At 38.9% G+C, this 20,043-nt stretch overlaps 1 protein-coding gene across 6 annotated transcripts in view; it reads right to left on the reverse strand.

Moving 5' to 3' along the window:
• LOC118241338 (uncharacterized) overlaps window positions 1-20,043 on the reverse strand; it is a 198,880-nt gene that overhangs the window by 87,403 nt on the left and 91,434 nt on the right. The window lies entirely within an intron of this gene.

A 20,043-nucleotide genomic window follows, 5' to 3' on the forward strand; every position in this document is an offset into this window, starting at 1 on the left:
AAACTTCTGTACTGCCTCTAAGAAGAAAACATAAAGGAATTCACTTACTCTAGTTAGTACACTGAGAGCACATTATCAGACTATATTCAATATTACATTATGTTACATAATGAACTAACCTATAACTCACTTACTCTAGTTAGTACACTGAGAGCACATTATCAGACTATATTCAATATTACATTATGTTACATAATGAACTAACCTTACTTTGCCATCAAGGTTCACATTCATCATATTAACCCTAAGACATCACAGCACGTCAGCTGTATATATTTAGCTAATAAATAATAAATCAATTACATTTACTACTGTTGTGTCTACTGTTGTGACTGTGATTAGAGGAATGACACTTCACTAAGAGATATGAAAATAAGAGAGAGGACCGTGACTGGAGGAATGACACTTCACTAAGAGATATGGAAATAAGAGAGAGGACTGATTGGAGGAATGACACTTCACTAAGAGATATAACAACATCCTGAATGCTGACTCTCATTGCTGTTGAGTGCTTTGATTTTTTGCACAGGTCAAATAAAGACAAAATGGTGTAATGTATGTGTGTGAGAGAGAGAGTGAAGTGTGTGTGTGTGTGTGTGTCTGTGTGTGTGTGATAGAAAGAGAGAGAGAGAGAGAGAGAGTGAGGTGGTAGTGTGTGTGAGAGGGAGTGAGGTGTAGTGTGTGTGACATTATATATATATATATATATATATATATATATATATATATATATATATATATATATATATATATGAGAGAGAGAGAGAGAAGTGTACACTAAGTGTACACAAATTTAAGCGGCCAATTATTTGCACTTTTTGAACAAAAGGATAAAAATATACCTCCCTTTTCTCTTTACTGCTCTCACTTAATTTAACACGGTAAGTCTGTTGACCTGGGACTTCATTTAAGACAGTAAATAAGGGCAACAATGCTGTAGACCTTCACACACTCACACCATAACCTGGATCATAAATAACAACTGGAGAAAAGTGATGACAAAACAGCAGGTGTTAATACACAATGATGGTCTGATCAAGCAGGTATTAATGGACGTTTGTCCAAAGCTCTCTAGAAGAGAAAGTGAGATTAATAACAAGGCAAGACAGAGGACTGTGATTGGAGGAATGACACTTCACTAAGAGATATGAAGATAAGAGAGAGGACCATGATTGGAGGAATGATACTTCACTAAGAGATATGAAAATAAGAGAGAGGATCATGATTGGAGGAATGACACTTCAGTAAGAGATATGAAAATAAGAGAGAGGACTATGATTGGAGGAATGACACTCACTAAGAGGGAGAAGGATAAAAGACCCCAGAATTAAGGTTTCAGTTGATATCAAGGAATTCCTCTGTAGTATCCCCTAGTGGTATCAGTAGTAGAGAAGTTCATCTTCTGATTTTCTCAACTTCCTGAATGCTGACTCTCATTGCTGTTGAGTGCTTTGATTTTTTGTACATGTCAAATAAAGACAAAGTGGTGTAATGTATGTGTGTGTGGAAGAGAGAGAGAGAGCGAGGTGTAGTGTGTGTGAGAAAGAGGTATAGTATGTGTGTGTGAGAGAGAGAAAAGTAGTGTGTGTGTGTGTGTGAAAGAGGTAGAGTATATGTGTGTGAGAGAGAAGTGTAGTGTGTGTGAGAAAGAGGTATAGTATGTGTGTGTGAGAGAGAGAAAAGTAGTGTGTGTGTGTGTGTGTGTGAAAGAGGTAGAGTATATGTGTGTGAGAGAGAAGTGTAGTGTGTGTGAGAAAGAGGTATAGTATATGTGTGCGAGAGAGAGAAAAGTGTAGTGTGTATGTGACAGAGTGAGAGTGAGGTATAGAGTGTGACAGAGGTACAATGTGTGTGTGAGAGAGATGTGTAGTTTGTGTGAGAGTGAGGTGTAGTGTGTGTGTGTGTGTTTGTGATAGAGAGAGAGAGAGAGAGAGAGAGAGAGAGGTGTACACTAGTAGCTGAGTGCTGTAGCACAGCAGGGTTGCAGAGAGGAAGGAGAGAACATGGGGTGTATGAGAGAAAGAGTGATGAAGGAGAGGAAGAGGAGGAGAGTGGTGCTGTCATGTGCTTCCGTCACACTTTCTTCATGCTAAGAGCTTTCCGCTCTTTCTCCGCCAGTTCTTTTCTCAGAGAATTTTCAGAGCTGCCCATTTGTTTCCTTTGATGCTATTACCCCTCAAATCTAAATACCCCCAACAGCCAAATAGCCCACTGACAGCCCCGCAACACCTACCCCAGAAAGCAGCTTTACAAATGTCAAAGTCCAAGCCCCCAGTGACTAAAACAAGGGTGACAGTGGCAAGGAAAAACTCCCTAGAGCAAGAGGAAGAAACCTTGAGAGGAACCAAGACTCAAAGAGGAGGGGGGGGGGGGCATCTTCCTCTGGCTGACATTGGACACTACCCCATAGCCAAATAGCCTTCACTTCAAATTACAACCACAGGTACTGCGGAACTTCTACACCTGCCCTATCGAGAGCATCCTCACGGGGAACATCACAGTCTGGTTTGGGAATAGCACCAAGCAGGACAGACAAGCACTCCAAAGGGTAGTGCGTTCAGCAGAGTGCATCACTCACACGGAACTTCCTGACCTGCAGACCATCTACTACAAGCGGTGCCAGACCAAGGCCAGGAGGATTGTGAAGGACCCCACCCATCCCAACAATAGGTTCTTCTCTCTGTTGAGGTCAGGGAGGTGCTTTCGCTCCCTGAAGACCAAGACAGAGAGACTGAAGAGGAGCTTCTTCCCACAGGCCATTCAGGCCCTGAATCAGGGAAACTGATCAACTGTGGGGACCACCACCACCATGTAACATAACTGTATATATATAGATATTCTATTCCACCATGTAACATAAAAACTGTAAAAACTGTAAATATATAATTTTACAAATAGATCTGTACATTCTGTACATTGTGTACATATACATACACAACCATATACATTGTACATTGTGTATATAAACATAATATACATATATTGTACATACATTGTTAATATAGTTTGTACATATATAGAATATATATTTTTCTATGCACCCCTGTTTTCTTTTTTCTCAGTTTGGACAGAGCACTCTCAACCATTTCACTGCAAGTTGTACTGTGTATGTGACAAATAAACCAAACTTGAACTTGAACTTGAACTTTAACTTGAACAGTCCTTCAAGAACTATCCCATCAGCCAAACTGCCCTCAACCATTTCCCACGCAGCTTAATACCCCTAAACAACAATTACCCCATTAGATTAACAGCCCTCAACCACAACTACCCCAACATCTAAATACCCCATCATCTTTCTCCAAGTACCCCAAAAGCAACCACTTGGTAATTCCCTAGCAGCCATCTGGGACACCATAGCAACCATTTGCTAACATCCTGCCATTCACATAACAACTCCCTGGGAATGGCTTAACAGGTCAACAGTATCTCAGGATTCCATTTTACATGCAAGAAAAATTACCCCCACAAAAATATATCCCTCAACATTTACCCTAGCAACACCATAGCAACCACATTTATTATAATAATAATCCATCATTTGTCATATTAAAAAAAGAATAAACTGATTTTAAAATCTACTCTACATCACATGATGTCAATGATTAAATGTTAAATGTAATCCTGCAATAATGCCTGCAATAATAAATCCTGAAATACTGTTAAATGGTATTTAAACATGAAATGTAATTTGCTGTGGAGTAGTTGAGGATGGGAGGATTCTTAGCTGTTGAGACATGTTGTAGCTAGCTTTAAATATACTGTCACCAAGTTTCACCTTTTCATAGCCAGTTACCCTCAATGTTTCTATACTTGTAATTTGTCTTTTTTCTAATGTCACTGAATAAGAGTCAAATAATGTCCCCACATTATGGTGTCATTGTACAAGAGCCAAAATACTTCAAAGGAATGTTTGTCATTTACTTCATTTAAATCATTTTACATTTAGACTGGCTGCAGTTGCTCTCTGTAATCGCTGAATAGAGAAGGTTATGATTTAGATGGTAAAAACCGATGCCAGTTTTATGAAGTATTTAAAAGGAAACAAAGGCTAAGCCACAAATTTAATTCTTTAACTTACTTAGAGATGATGTGAGGTAATCTGAACATACAGAAACATAAATGAGGACATCAGTGTACATTTACAGCATTTGCCGACTTACAGAAGTGCATTATAGTCTCTATCAAATACAGATGTTCATGTGAAAATAGAGAGGTCAGTGCCAATAATACTCAGGCTAAAGTACTGCTTAGACTGCAACTTGGATGTGGGCTAAAATGTCATAATTATGTTATGAATAAGCTGTTATTAATTAATATGTTCTTAGTATGCTGACACTTGTAATAGCAGCAAATACCTATATTACATGTGTTTAATCCAATGACATATGACCAGTTGTAAATACATACTGAAGTTAGCTGACTGACTAACATGTCTTGCATAGAGTGAAAGTATCCATTGGTCTGTTTCTGTTTTATATGTGGACAGCTAACTCTTTGTATTCTGCACAACAATGCTTAGCTATATGATAAAAGCACTTCAGCTTCATATATGTATTGTTAATTTTGCTAATTTACAAATGCTTTCAAGTATACTGGTATTTCCACATAATCTCAGTAACTTCAGAACCACTGCAGTTATGCAAAAATGGCAGTTTTAATAACTTTCTACTCACTTTTAATGGATCTGACATAGACCTATGGACATACAGACACAAAAGCAAAATATTTAAACTTATAAAATTTCTCAAAAAAATATTCTTTTATCTTGCAAACAAAGTCTCAACTAAAAAATACTGGCTTGTAAATATTTTTGTGATATCTTTCAACTCATATGACCCTGCTTTATATTAAGAGTGTATTTTGAACATTTATTGAAAAAACAAGTGAGCTGTCTACTGCTTCCAAAAGAAATTTGACAAAAAGTCAAATCACTGTCCATCTTAATATGAAAGATTAATCTTACTTTTAGAAACTAACCTATGGAAAGAGAAACACAATTATCTTAATATAAGCATAATAATAATATATAACTATAAGCATAATATCAACATAGGGCTGAGGTATTGCTTTGTTTACCCAGATACAAATAAGCTCTAACTAATTAATATGTTGTATGCGTACTGTCATGTACCTACATATTTGCAATAATAAAATCTAACAGGTCACTAGTTAAAGGAACAAAATTCCTCTCGAATTTAAATGCAGTGTCTCTCGTTGCAAAACAAAATGAATCAAAACCTTTAAGACGAAACAACTCACTAAAATGCCTCAGACGTTTGCTGCCACTCACAGGCCTACATTTAGCTGCTAAACGGCCAGTTGTCAGGTGACTAATTAGCTCGCCTACCAAGCTCTTGGCAAAAGATACGCAAGCAGACACCTGCACTCCCCTTGACACCCACAGTTTTAGATTTCATTAGGCATTGTTAGTTAGCCAGCTAGCTAACTTAACCAAATAAGACTGTAGCTGAATAAAGCAAGCCCCGGACCAAACATACACACATTTATCAGGCTAACTAGCTAACATAGCTAATACAGTTAGCTAGGAGTTTTCTGTCATGTTCACAACGTTAAATAACTAGCTAGCTAGCTAATAAACATGACAGAATTACACCATCATAGATCCAAATTATAATTACAAAGAACAACACTATTTTGTGACAACCAGCTAGCTACAATATTTGCTATTTGTGCTAAAATTTGTTCGTTATGCAAGTTACAACATACAGCTGGCTGGGTAATTTAGCTAGCTGGCTAACTAGCTTAGCTACCTTTCTTGAGGTACATTAGCTAACTAGCTGGCTAACTTAGCTGGCTAGGCTAGCTAAGATACTTGTTATAATAGACGGAGCATTTCGCTATTTATATCTAATAATACATTTCCTAATTTTTATTTCTTCATTCCTCAAAACATTATTGTTTTGTCAAATTACAACGTTTCTCTTTGTGTTATATGTTGTATGAACGTTGAATGATACTTATGGGAAAGGAGCAGCCGTTTCGCCACAAGTCGATAGAAATCGGTTGAGCTTTCTCGTACTTGGATGCACAAATGTCATTTTCTTAAAGTTTTTTAACATAATCAAACATGATTTAATTTTCATTTAAACAGCACAGACCCTCTTCTCTCCCTAACTCCCGCAGCCAGAACTATAGGGAGAACTAATCAAACCCTCACCCACAACTACCACTCAGCCAGTTACCACTCAAACCTAATTATCCCCACAGCTAAACAGCCCTTGAGCTCCTGTATATATTATTGTTAACTAGTGTGTATATTATTGTTAACTAGTGTATATATTATTGTTAACTAGTGTATATATTATTGTTAACTAGTGTATATATTACTTGTTAACTAGTGTATATATTACTTGTTAACTAGTGTATCTATTATTGTTAACTAGTGGTATCTATTATTGTTAACTAGTGTGTATATTACTTGTTATCTCGTGTATATATTATTGTTAACTAGTATTTATATTATTGTTAACTAGTGTGTATATTCCTTGTTATCTCGTGTATATATTATTGTTAACTAGTATATATATTATTGTTAACTAGTGTGTATATTATTGTTAACTCGTGTATATATTATTGTTAACTCGTGTATATATTATTGTTAACTAGTGTGTATATATTCCTTGTGTCTCTAGTTTTGTCGCTGGTTATTGTTCACTCATCCTGTGTTCACTGCACTAAGCCTCCATTTATATTAAGCCCCTGTCGTGTTCGCTGTTCGTGTAGCATGTGTTCTTTATTCCACATTTTTGCCATGTAACCTGTTCCCAGTTGTGTTTCTGTCAGTGTATTTATTCTTTGTTATTGTGTTTTGCTTTCGTTTTCTGGCTCTGTCCGTCTCTACATGTCGACCCCCATTCTACTGACCCTGATTTTGTTCCAGTATGTTCCAGAACACTTGCGTCCTCTCATTGGTCTGTTCCAATTTGCTTCTCGAATTTTCATTGGCTCTCCCGTTGCCATCCCGTTGCTGTGCTGTTGCCTTGTCTCACTTCTGCTTTACAGCGTGCGGTAAGTGAAGCCGAGCGCCCTTTTTACATTTTTCCCTTCGAGTCCTTTTTTTCTGGCTTTAATTCCCGGTCTCGGTACGTCAAGACTTTACTGTAAAAGTGAGATTTAATGGGCGAACCGCCCGAGTTAACTAGCCGCTCGTTAACCGTTCTGTCGGTCATTTCTGTGTGAAATACAGTGTCTGACTATCTGGCTACATGATATGATTAAAATGATTTAAATGACTGATTAAATTCACCCAGCGCGCCTGGAGTGGTGCTTCACAACTCGAGATGGACTGTGTTGCTGTATTGTGTGTCTTCCAGGTGTTACTGCTTGTGTGGATAGGCATGTGTCTGCCTGAGTCACCGAGTGCCTTTGAACGTCACTCGTTTCTGATGGCTGAAATTATTCCTCGAGTCCGTATGCAGGCAAACATCAGATAAGTTCACATTTATAGTTATGAGAAAATATGACTCAGTGAATTAATTAACACTTTCCAGATTAGGTAAACTGTCAACACACAAATTCAGAGATTAATTCTGATTCTCTTTGTCATGATGGGATTCTTGATGTAAACATAAATAAGTAAATAACCTCTGAAATATTTGGTGTTCTGGTACAGGTGTAAACACCACTCTCTCACAGAAGCCCTGGTGTTCTGGTACAGGTGTAAACACCACTGTCAAACAGAATAACCTGGTGTTCTGGTACAGGTGTAAACACCACTCTCTCACAGAAGCCCTGGTGTTCTGGTACAGGTGTAAACACCACTCTCATTGAAGCCCTGGTGTTCTGGTACAGGTGTAAACACCACTCTCACAGAAGCCCTGGTGTTCTGGTACAGGTGTAAACACCACTCTCACAGAAGCTCTGGTGTTCTGGTACAGGTGTAATGCACCTGTCTTTTGTCAGTCTTTTGTCATTTCCAGACTGGGCTACTGCCCCTCTCTCCTGGCAGGTCTTTCCCTCTGTGTCTCAGCCCCTTGCAGCTCATCAAGAATGCTGCTGCACAGCTTGTCTTCAACCTCCTGAAGTTCTCCATGTCACCCTCCTGATGTGTTCTCTCCACTGGCTCCTGTAGTAGTTCACATCAGATTTAAAACACTGACACTCACCTACAAAGCCATAAATGGATCAGCTCCCACATGACTAAAAGCACCAATCAAAAAGTCTCTTTTTACTTGTTCACTGTGGAATTTTTCTCTGAGACATATTGGTTATTAGTAGTGGGTGAATGAATGAATGAAGGAATTAAATAAGTTTTAGTGGGTAACAATCTCTTCTTCTGTTCTGTGGTTACCCACCTTTCATTTGAACTTCATACTGGTTATATTCAATAATTTCAAATTGATTTCTCAAGATTATTTGAAGAAAAACTCTGCTTTTCATCTGGAAGGTTATATAGTCCATTCATATTTATTCCTCTGTTGTCATGGTTACCCGTTACAGCACTTCCTTTCGGCAGCTGCTGAATTTTGTTCCTCTGTGGCCCTGCTGCCACAAGCCCCGCCCCCACCAGAACCAACAGCAAAGCCACTGTGGAGCTCTGATCTCCACATGACTGGACTTCTGGTACACACACAAGTGATCATACAATATATACCAAGTGAATAAGATAAGCCAGTCTGACACTGTAGGCTACCAAAATATGAACCACTATTTAAACAGTATTGAAGTATAATTATGTACCAGAGTGGAGACTTTAAACTACCAAAATATGAACCACTATTTAATCAGTACTGAGGTAGAATTATATATATATACGTACAAAGCCAACCAAATCAGATGATTTGGAAACCGTTGTATCCTAGCTAACTGTTCAAATTGAGTTGGTCATGCTTGAAATATCAGGCTTCTCCTGTAGCCCGTCAGCAAACAAGCAATGGCATCTCTTACTTATTACTAACTGCTTTGAGAAAAACTCAACAAATCATTTTAATTATGAGATACCACAGACCTCTGTATCAGGACAGCAGGACGGTCAGTTTGATCGGGGGTGATGTACCCCTTCAGACTGTGTCCCTGCTGGATACTGTAGGAAGGAGGGACATTCTAGATGGACCCAAGTGCGGAGGAGGAAAGGGAAGTGGAGAAGAAGAAGAAGCCAACCAAAAGATGTGATGACTACAGGGAAGGGGAGTGAACTGAGAGAGTGGGAGCACTACAGAGCACTGCGCTACCTGCTACAATACTGGAAAGACTAAAGAAACACACAAAGGTAGACAGTGCTTGGTGATTGGAGAAAGACACACTTGACCAGCCCAGTATGGGAATCAAACCACTGCCCTCACAAGGACATCCATCTGAACCACCACACTACAGAGGAGGTGCATAGGGTAGCCAGACAAACAACTGATAGAGTAGGGAACGCTTCCCTCGAAAAAACTAGACACACACCACCTTTTATTTACAGCATTTAGCTGACACTTTTATCCAAAGTGACTTGGACTTGTAGCTGAGTACAACTTTGAGCAATTGAGGATCTTTCTCAGGGGCAGCTTGAACTGGTAACTTTCTGATTACAAGTCAAATACCTTAAACACTAAGCATCCACTGCAGTACCACTGCCTACAGTGGCCCAACACCACCAACACCATGCTAACAAAACAGGATGGAGAAAATTTCAATAGTTTCCATAGTAACCACTTCAATAACCACCACCATTCACAACTGTAGCATCACTCTGATGCTCCTTAATAACAAAATCCACCAAATACTAAACCATCATGACACAATAGTTACAGATGACACAGAACCTACAGAAACAACACAAACACACACTTTTCACCTTTTAACTGTGTATGTATGAATGACCTCTTCATTACTGGTGTCCCAGATCGTGTAAACTCCACTATCAGATGATTCTGTTCTTCTCAGCTCAACAGCAGAGATGAACGACACTCCAGTGAGTGGCCATCCACTGTGCAGATCTGTCCACTAGAGTGAGCAGCTGCACCTGTGTTGTTATAAATCACCTCCACTGACTCTGATATGAGCAAATCCAACATCAGAGGTTCACCATGCTTAATCTGAACTGAAGAATTCAAAGCTGAGGAGAAATCCAGTCAGGAACTTCATTATAATATACAGTTCCTTTGATCATGTAACTACAGAGCTGCAAATCTGATACCAAACATTAATGATAATTGATGGTTGTGATGTTTACAATTCTACATTCTACTGCTGTAACGATGCAACATGCCCCCTCAGGATCAATAAAGTTCTATCTGCATATATTTTTAATGGCTTGGTAACAATAACTTGGTAATCAGTTGTATACACTCAGTCCATAGATGCTCATCGCAGATGCCTCTACTATTACAGGTGCAGATGTACCAGGTCCTCTTAGTGTAATCAGCATCAGTGATGGTGAGGATCTCCCTTCAGGTGCTGATCATGTGACAAGTGAAATCCCTCCTTTGACTGGCAGGATGTCTGGTTACACCAACCTTAACATTCGCATCAAATTAACACTACCTGCTAAAACATTTTATACATTCAATCTCACTACAGGCCACTGTAAGTGAGAAAAGCTCATGATTTATGAGACAAGATCACTGCACAAGAACCAGTTCATACTTTCTGGCTGCATAAGTCATTGCTATACAAAACACCTACTATGAAATACTGAACCAAATTCCCAACCAACACCTAACAACCTAAGTCACTAACATCTTTGTGTTAGTCACTAACACCAAAACATATCTAATGAATTGTGCTGCATTACATGAAACATGATTGAAAAAACTGCAGATACAGAGAGAGAGAGAGAGAGAGAGAGAGTGGAGAATACAAGGAGAAACTCTGTCCCTCTTCAACTTTATATTTGACTTGACTATGAAAAAAATCAGAATTTAGTATACACTAGATAGAAATTTAAACTTTGAATAATCGGTTACAATTTGCAACCCTGCTTACTTATGCAGTGGTGCCAGCAAAAATATTTAGTGGGGGACAGATGGGACCAGTGAACATCTTGTGGTGGTACACTAAATTGTGTTACAGCCAGAGGGTTAGGCTTGTGGTAGTACACTAAATGGTGCACCAGGTCCTCTTAGTGTAATCAGCATCAGTGATGGTGAAGAAGAAATCTCCCTTCAGGTGCTGATCACGTGAAATCCCTCCTCTGACTGGAAGGATGTCTGGTTACACTGAGCCAGAATGTCAAGTTGTTTATGATACACAGTCTATGTGACCAGACACGTCTGAGTGCAGGGGAGAATAACATCGTCATGAAGATTCACCTTTACTGAAGACTGTGCAGATACTAAAAGAGAGATTATGAAAAGGTGATAAAAAACATTCATGAACTATAGTTTGTTCACCATGTGACCATGAAACACTGAGGAGACAATAGAGAATCCAGTCAGTACTGTACAGGGGAGACAGGAGGACCCAGTCAGTACTCTATAGAGGAGACAGGAGGGCCCAGTCAGTACTGTACAGAGGACACAGGATATTCCAGTCAGTACTGTACAGGTAGGAGACAGGAGAACCCAGTCAGTACTGTATAGGTTTAAAAATTTAAGTTTTAAAAACAAAATATGTAGTCAACTGCAGTCCTGTAGAAACATGATTAAACCATTAGCCCCCCCTAGAAACAGGACGAAACCATTAGATCACACTAGAAACAGGACTAAACCACTACCCCACAGTACAAGCAGGACTAAACCAATAATTTACAGTACAAACAGGACTAAGCCACTAAACCACACCAGAAACAGGATTAATCGACTAACCCATGGTTTAAATAGTCTACCTTTAGTATTTAGCATTTAGCTTGTTGTCTTGTGTTTCAATAGGCTGCCTTTATCCTTTAGTCTTTAGCATTTAGCCTATAGCCCTCTTAGGCTCACCTCAAAGTGTTTTAGTGCAGGTCAAAGTCAAATCTAAAGTCACTCAAAATGTTCAAAGTCAAGTTCAAAGTCATTATTCACAATTGCAAGTCAACATACTAGTTAAGAAAAAAAACCTCCATCTATTACAAAAACCAGGAATTTGCATAGAAATGTGAATTGTATGATAGCAGCTGTAATGTATGATTAAATTAAAAAAACATCAATTTCGTGGAAATAAATACAAACTTGCATTCTGGTTTTATTTAACTCATATAAATTTGTATATGTTCATATAATGTATTATTCTTATTTGTTCTCTGAACTCAGACTCATTGGCTGTGTGACATTAAATATTTTTGTTATCATTGGGCACCTTCAGGCCAAAGCAAAATTTTATTATACAGACATGGTTGGGTTTGTCTTGAAAAATGTGACAAGTGTGTCAGTGTAAAGCACAATTAGAAAAGTACTCGACCAGTTTATAAGGAAATTGACAATTGTTGGCTCTACAAGCTTTGTTTTCTTGAGAAATGCTTAAAAAGATTATGTGTGCTATAAATAGGGCATTTCCTGATAATAGAGGTGGGGCCAATATAAACAAAATAGTTTCTGCTCATGTAAAGAATCTTTCTTGTCCCACTTAAGGATTAATATTAAAATATAAAGGAGCACACAGTCCACACAAAAAAAAAAAAAATCATACAAAATTATATCAGTGTAGGTAATCTGGCATGTGTGATGCTGGCGGCACAGAAAAAGTGAGAGACAAAGTTAAACTAACGTGCTCTTTATTATCCATGACAAACAATGTAAGTGGTAAAGTAATCCGCAGGGATGCTATGAACGACGAGTTGCAATGCACCGAGGGAAGTCTGTAGTATCCTTGACCACTAATGCACAGCGCTGTTCTTCAGGACCTGCAGGTGTATAAATAGTGAGACACAGTGATGAGGAGTAGGTGTCTCCAATCAGTATTCAGGTGATTGAGAATGGGGTAGACAAATGGTATGGCCCCCGTCTGACGTGGGCATGTCCTTCTCGGTGGTGGACTGGCCACCATGATAGCATGCATACATTTTAAAGATATTGGAAAAGAAAACATTTGCAAAGAGCTCAAGTTTACTTGAGAGACTAATTGAGAATAATTCAAGAAGTTCCTTATAGTTTAGAAGCCTAAAGATCCCCTTGGAACTTTAATTCAAATGGGTTCTTTGAGGAATCCCAAAAGTTCTTACAGGTACATCTAAGAGCACTGGAGAACATTTGTGTTCTTGGAGGAGCCCCTAGGTTCTTGGAGTAATCTTCAAGGAACTACTCATTTTTACTGTGTAGGACAGACTAAAGTAGATAGTTAGCTAATATGCTAATGGATTTGAAAAACTTTATGAAAATGTTTATGAAAATACAGGCCTTCATGACCGTTTAACGGCAAAGACATTGAATTTGATATTTTTGCAGTACTATGCAGTAGGCATTATAGAAAATAGACTTGGGTAAGTTACATACATTTTTATTTCAAACAAATTAATAAATAAATGAACAAATATACTAGGAAATCACATTCTGAGAAATCTAGCTAAGGGTTTAAAAAACTGTTTCTGTTTTCACACAATTGTTGAGGCCCACTGAGCATACTGCAGAGATTTGGGAAAGTAGCAAATGGCAAATCACATTTACAGATGACAATTGTAAGTCACTTTGGATAAATATATCACTGAATACAATCTGAGTAACTGAGGACCAAGGGCCTGGCTCAGGGGCCCAACAGTGGCAAATGTTTAGTGTTGGGGCTTAAACTGGCATTTTTCTGATTACAAGTTAAGTACTTTAACCACAGAGCTACCACTCAATTTTACCTGGTTTACGGTTTTCATGTGTGCAAACAAAACTCTATATTGTCTATATAGTCTTTACATTCATATAACCAGTGTACCATCTACAGTTTTTTGTAATTAACAATCAATCATTTATCATCATTACACTAGCTTTGTCCAAATAGTGTTTAATGACTATTCCATTCACAAACAGATATTCCTGCACATATCTTGAAATACAGAGATCCCATGAGAAACAGGATGGGTATGTTTATTTTTAAAATCATTAGAAATTAAGAAATTTTGATATTTACTTATTTGTTTTTGTATTTCACAAAATGTTTTGTTTAAAACCCAGAATGTTATATGGCACTTAAATGCCCTAATTTGGGTTAGTTTTGAAAGATATTATCATATGCAATATAAACAATAAAAATGTTGAGTTTTCTAAGGAAGAAATCAAATTGTTAATTTTAAGAGACTTGTCATATTCTGATTTGTATACTGACTATTTTTCTTTAATAAAGCAAATGTAATTTATATCAGATTTGATACAATTGGTATTCGATTGATAAAGTAATCCAAAATTGAAGTATTTTGCAGAATACTCAATTAATAAAATAACCTATGGCTACAGATTAATTGATTCTTCTACATATTGCTATGTAAGGTTTATTAGGCACAAGAAAACAGTTCCAGGTTTTATAACATGTTTGTCAGATACATTTAAGGCTGGTAGCAGTGCAGTCAATGACTGACAGTTTCTGGGTTTCCCTGTCCCAGTACACCTGATCCAAGTCATCAGCTCATCATCAAGTCTTCTATTAGCTGGATCAGGTGTGAAACTGTGCAGGGCAGTGGGCCTCCAGAACCACCAGATGTAGAAACCAGCAGATGTAAACTACTTTCATATGTAGGCTACTTTCATACTTCTCATGTGTGTTAGTGTTGCCAGAAATATCTAAATGAATGCTGGGAATTAGGGAATTTAACTGGGTGATACAACATAATGGCAGGACATTGATGTTTTGGATCCTGGACTAATCCTCCTATAGTAAATGAAGACTACTGTGCTGCTGAGGTGTTCTGGGGTTTAGTCATGTTTTTACTGTTGGTTAGTGGGTTAGTCCTGTTTCTACTACAGGACTAAAGGCTAAGGGCAGGCTATTGAAACACAGGGCTATAGGCTTGAGATAAAGTGTGAAACTCCTTTTTTTTTTTTTACAGGGTATGGCATAATGTTTACTCCAACATGGCATAGTGCACATGAATAGTGTAATGACCAGTGGGGTTATTTCCACTGGTCATTACACAAAGGAGATTGAAAGTGGATTACTGTTATCTTCTGAACCCCAGTTCTGAGTACCCACTGCCCTGCAACCAGCCTTGTACCTGACAAACATGGTAATAAACCTGAACTAGTTTTTCTAGTGGCTGATACTGTACATGGCAATATGCAGAATCAATTAGTCTACAGGTCTGTAATGCACCTATAAAACAGGAGCACCTACTAAAGTAGACAATGGCAGGAGGTGCAAGGTAGGAGTTCTTAATAAAGTGACCAATTAGTGTAGCAATATTCTAATGTCCTCACAGTCAAAGGATCCATTAATATTAGGGAAGAAAATGTATGTAGGACTTTGATAACAATGACAACAACAACAACAATAATATTGTTTCTTTTACCGCCAAGTGTAACACCTGGAGGCTTGGCAGGATGCAAAGACGAGCCGAGTAAAACACAACAACGTTTATTGAAAGACACAACAAAGACAATGTAGCCCTTAGGCTAACGTGAGGTCAAACACCAACATCCACACTTAAACAAGAGACTTATATACACTCACCATAACAACATAAAACAAAGAACAGGTGTGATACACAGGGAGTGCGTGGCCATACAAATGAACGAACACACATACACACACACACACACACACACACACACACACACACACACACACACACACACACAGATGGCTGGGAGGAGGGGCCGTGCCGTGACACCAAGAAAATGTTTCCACCTCAACTAAGCTTTAATTCCCCATATAAACGTCATTGTATGTTGTTTCCATGAGCTTTGAGTGACAACAGTTGTATTGTTGGTTTTGCAACCTAAATTAAGTAGATACATTTAACCTGTCAATGAATAAACTTTCAAAAATAAATAAATAAATTATAGATCTAATCTGTCAATAACCAGCAACAACCCACCATCGCTCTGGTAATCTGCCTCTTTGTTTGATCTATTTGTCCTCAGGTTTTAAGTAAAAAGCTGCAACATTGGATCAAAGCACAAACTTTTGAAACGATCAAAATATTCTGAATAATTACAGGCCTTCATTTGATGACGTTTTCATCAGCGTTTTTGCATCTACTAACACATTAGATAGTAGCTACGTTCGTCTGCCCTACATTCACGATGAATATTCTCCAAAGGCACAGCAACCACCTACATTTGGTTATTAGTGCCCTCTAGTGTCCAGTTATGCAAACTGCCTCCAGGTACAAACAAACCATATACAATACAACTGGTTTAATGGCATCGTGTCCTCGCAGATCAGGCAGCCACACAAACCCCCAATAGCAGGGCAGACTTTGGGTTATGGAACAACATAAAAATATTTAAAAAGCTCTCTTACTGTGGCTAAGAACTGTACACATATGGGTCATAGGGGTCAAAACAAGCTTCAAGATGTACAACATACATATGAAATATAGTTGGAGACATTGTCATCTAGAAAGCAGAACTAAAGCCACAGATGCAGCACATTTCATTAGGACCTTCAGTGAGAATGACCTCAACAGCATTAAACAACGTGGCAAAGGAAACAAAGTAATACAGCAGGACTTTGATTGTACCAACAGGTTGTTAAATATCATGGGATGAGAAGGCCATCTACAGTGGACATGTGAAGAGAACATGTAGAACATTTCACCAACAATTCTCTGATCTCTGACTGGGTGCCCCTATTCCACACTGAATATCAAATATTAAAGAAATATTTCAGTAACTATACACTTATTAATTATCATGCACAGTCCTCTGGCACAGCCTAAATACACTTAAGAACAGTGAGAAAAGAATAAATGCATTTATCACATTTCAAGCATATAAACGATAAATTAATTCTCACTTGGCAATGCAGGTATTCAACAATCTCTAGAATGAGAAGAAAATCTTACAGTCTTCCATCAGTGCATATATATGGAATGTAACGAATTTTCAGTGCAAAAATACACCTGCCTGTAACTCTTTTACCAGTGATCTCAGTAGGTTTGCCAGATCTTATTTACAATATACTGTACTTGGAAACAGATGTAAGACAACAATGGTAAAACATTCAGTGACTGGAAGTTCATCGTAATGAGTTGCTGGCTGGTCACATGACCCAAAATTTGTCCTGGTTGCGTTCTTCTCCTTTAGTCTTCAGTGTATCTGATGGGGTTTCTGTGTAAATCTCTTCTGGTTTTTGTCTGCCCCCCTTTGCATTTTTCTGCCTGGTTTCTGATTGATCTCTTTCACAAACAGCCTCCCACACAAACATGTACCACACACACTGACATACAAATTCCCTCCTGAATTTGTGTGTGTGTGTGTGTGTGTGGGTGTGGGTGTGTGTGTGTGTGTGTGTGTGTGGGTGTGTGTGTGTGTGTGGGTGTGTGTGTGTGTGTGTGTGTGTGTGGGTGTGTGTGGGTGTGTGGGTGTGTGTGTGGGTGTGTGGGTGGGTGTGCGTGTGTGTGTGGGTGTGTGTGGGTGTGTGGGGGCTCTCGCTCCCCCTCCCGCTTGTGCTCTCTCTCTCTAACGGCTCCCTCACACTCCTCTGTGTATCAGATAAAAGTCTACTACAGCTCCCTGGGAAAACTAAATATATTACTATACTTGTGATTCCCAACATTTCCACTTGCTGCATACATACATGTCACTTCTGGAGCAAGTATAAGTATGATGCATCATATGTCTAATGCCACACAATCAGCATTCATGTTCATTAATCACTTCATAAGCATTATGTGTGCATGTCATAACAGCCTCTAGCTCTCCATTAGGTCTTAATATTTTATACAATGGTTCTTTTTTCACAACATATCAAACGTCCCTTTTTCTAATTTCATGATGCCCCTCAAAAACCATCCAGAAGCTTCCATCTTTTCTCTTTCCCACAGTTTTTCTGAAGTATGGTATACCTGAGCCACCCTTCCATCATGATAACTCACCATAACCTTTACTGCACTACCAGTGTCAGCCTGAACACATGCTGTATCCTCGACTCTCCTTCTCACTTCTCCCCTGACTAAAATCACGTAATACAACAGCCTCCGTAATACAACAGTCGCGTCGTTGGCAATGCAGGTATTCAACCATCTCTAGAATGAGAAGAAAATCTTACAGTCTTCCATCAGTGCATATAAATGGAATGTAATGAATTTTCAGTGCAAAAATACACCTGCCTGTAAATCTTTTACCAGTGATCTCAGTAGCTTTGCCAGATCTTAATTACAATATACTGTATTTGGAAACAGATGTAAGACAACAATGGTAAAACATTCATTGACAGGAAGTTCATCGTAAGGAGTTGCTGGCTGGTCACATGACCCAAAAAGTTGGGGTTTTTGTTTTGTTTTTTTAATAAACACCCCGCTGTGACACAGCTCACAGGTGATGGTACCAATCCTCCCAAAAAAGCAAGACTTACAGTGCGTGTGTGTGTGTGTGTGTGTGTGTATGTGTGAAAGCTGAGAGATAATCACCTTTTCTAAATTTATTTCTACTCCATAAAAAAACTTTTTTTTATTATTATTTTTTTTTTATGGGGGTGGGCTCTGTCAGGGTACAGCGACACCTCCCGAACGTCTCCTCGTGTGTGTTCGTCAGTGTGGCCACGCCCCCCTGTGCTCCACACCTGCCCCCCGTGGTTTCATTAGTCTGTGTGTATTGAAGTCTCGCGTGGCCGTGTTACTGCTGTCAGTGTGTGGATATGCGAGCCTGCGAGCTACGGTGAGTGTTACGTATAGAAATAAACGTGTGTTTGTGTTTAATGCGACTCGTCTCCGCATCCTGCTTAGCCTCCTCGTTACATATCCCCTCAGTTCTAATTTGTTTTGTTGAATTTAGATGTTTACTAAGATATTCACTTAGCCAGAACTTATATGAGTAAATTAAATATTCACTGTTCCAAAATTTTTAACCGCCACTCACACTAGTTAAATTTCTTATCCTGTAATATTTAAACTCTACCCTTTTGCTAATGTTTTAACATGTATGCTCCTTACTGCAGTGACTGGCACCGTCAAAGTTTTATATTCCACTTGTTCCTTTGGTTTTATGTATATAATTTAATTTACTGGTATTGTTACTGTAACAGTCAATTTATTTTGCGTGCGCGCAGTACCTAATCAAGTATTATTTGGGATCATGAGGCAAGCTGTCTACATACCCAGTTACCTCCTTGGTAATTTAGTAACTTCCCCTCTTCTGACCTTCCGTAATAAGCTTTAACGTGACGCGTTCAAGGTTATTCGACGGTGGACGTCGTATCAGTGCACAATATGCTGTTATCGGGGTGCTACTAACTTGTGGCCACATTTAGACAAAGACACCTGGAACAAATGCAATGGTTACATTTCTCTCTTTTTTTTCACACACTCATTTCTCTTTATTCACTGCACATTAGTCTTTACTTTCATTTGTGGCCACGCGCCTGCGCACACCTGCACGTCGTCTCGTCTGTGTGTATCTAAACTCACGTCAGGGTGCGCAGCGTTGTTGGTCATTGTTGATGTGGTGTGTTGATTGTTTGTTTTTTCGTCATTGTGAAAGTGTATGCGTGTTCATCGTGTTAGTCTAAAGTCGATCGTTTGTAATACGTGAGTGCCGCTGTCGTTTATGTTAATGTTCGTCCCAGTCGGTGGAGTCTGTGCGTCCTGCCCCTCGCCCCTCGCCCTGCGGCCCTCGGGCCACCTCGCGTTACAAAAACTCTGTGGACAAGGTCTGTACCACCTATGCAGAATTCTTCAAACAGGCATTCTGCTGACCTTTAACGGTGCATGTGTGGATTCAGACCCTGGTCACAGACACAATGCAGCTTTGGGTCGTAGGTCATCTGGTGCTGATAACCCTCCTGCCGACTGTGTGGATCCATTTGTCAATTGACCCAATTGATCCCCGTAGTGCAGGCCACCAATTAACGTCATTAAAGTTTCCAACTGTTTATTCAATACACACTAAATAGAAATAAAGATGCAGACTCTGGAATTAAGTTAATTAATTGCTGGTCCCGTCTTTATTCTGAACTCAATGTTACAAATGAGGCCTAGTCTGGAATATGTCTAACAATCTCACAACACACATTTTTATACAGTTTCAGAAGTGATTA

Source organism: Electrophorus electricus, chromosome 1 (assembly GCF_041902795.1).
Source record: "Electrophorus electricus isolate QZ-2024a chromosome 1, ASM4190279v1, whole genome shotgun sequence".
Classification (NCBI taxonomy): Eukaryota; Metazoa; Chordata; class Actinopteri; order Gymnotiformes; family Gymnotidae; genus Electrophorus; species Electrophorus electricus.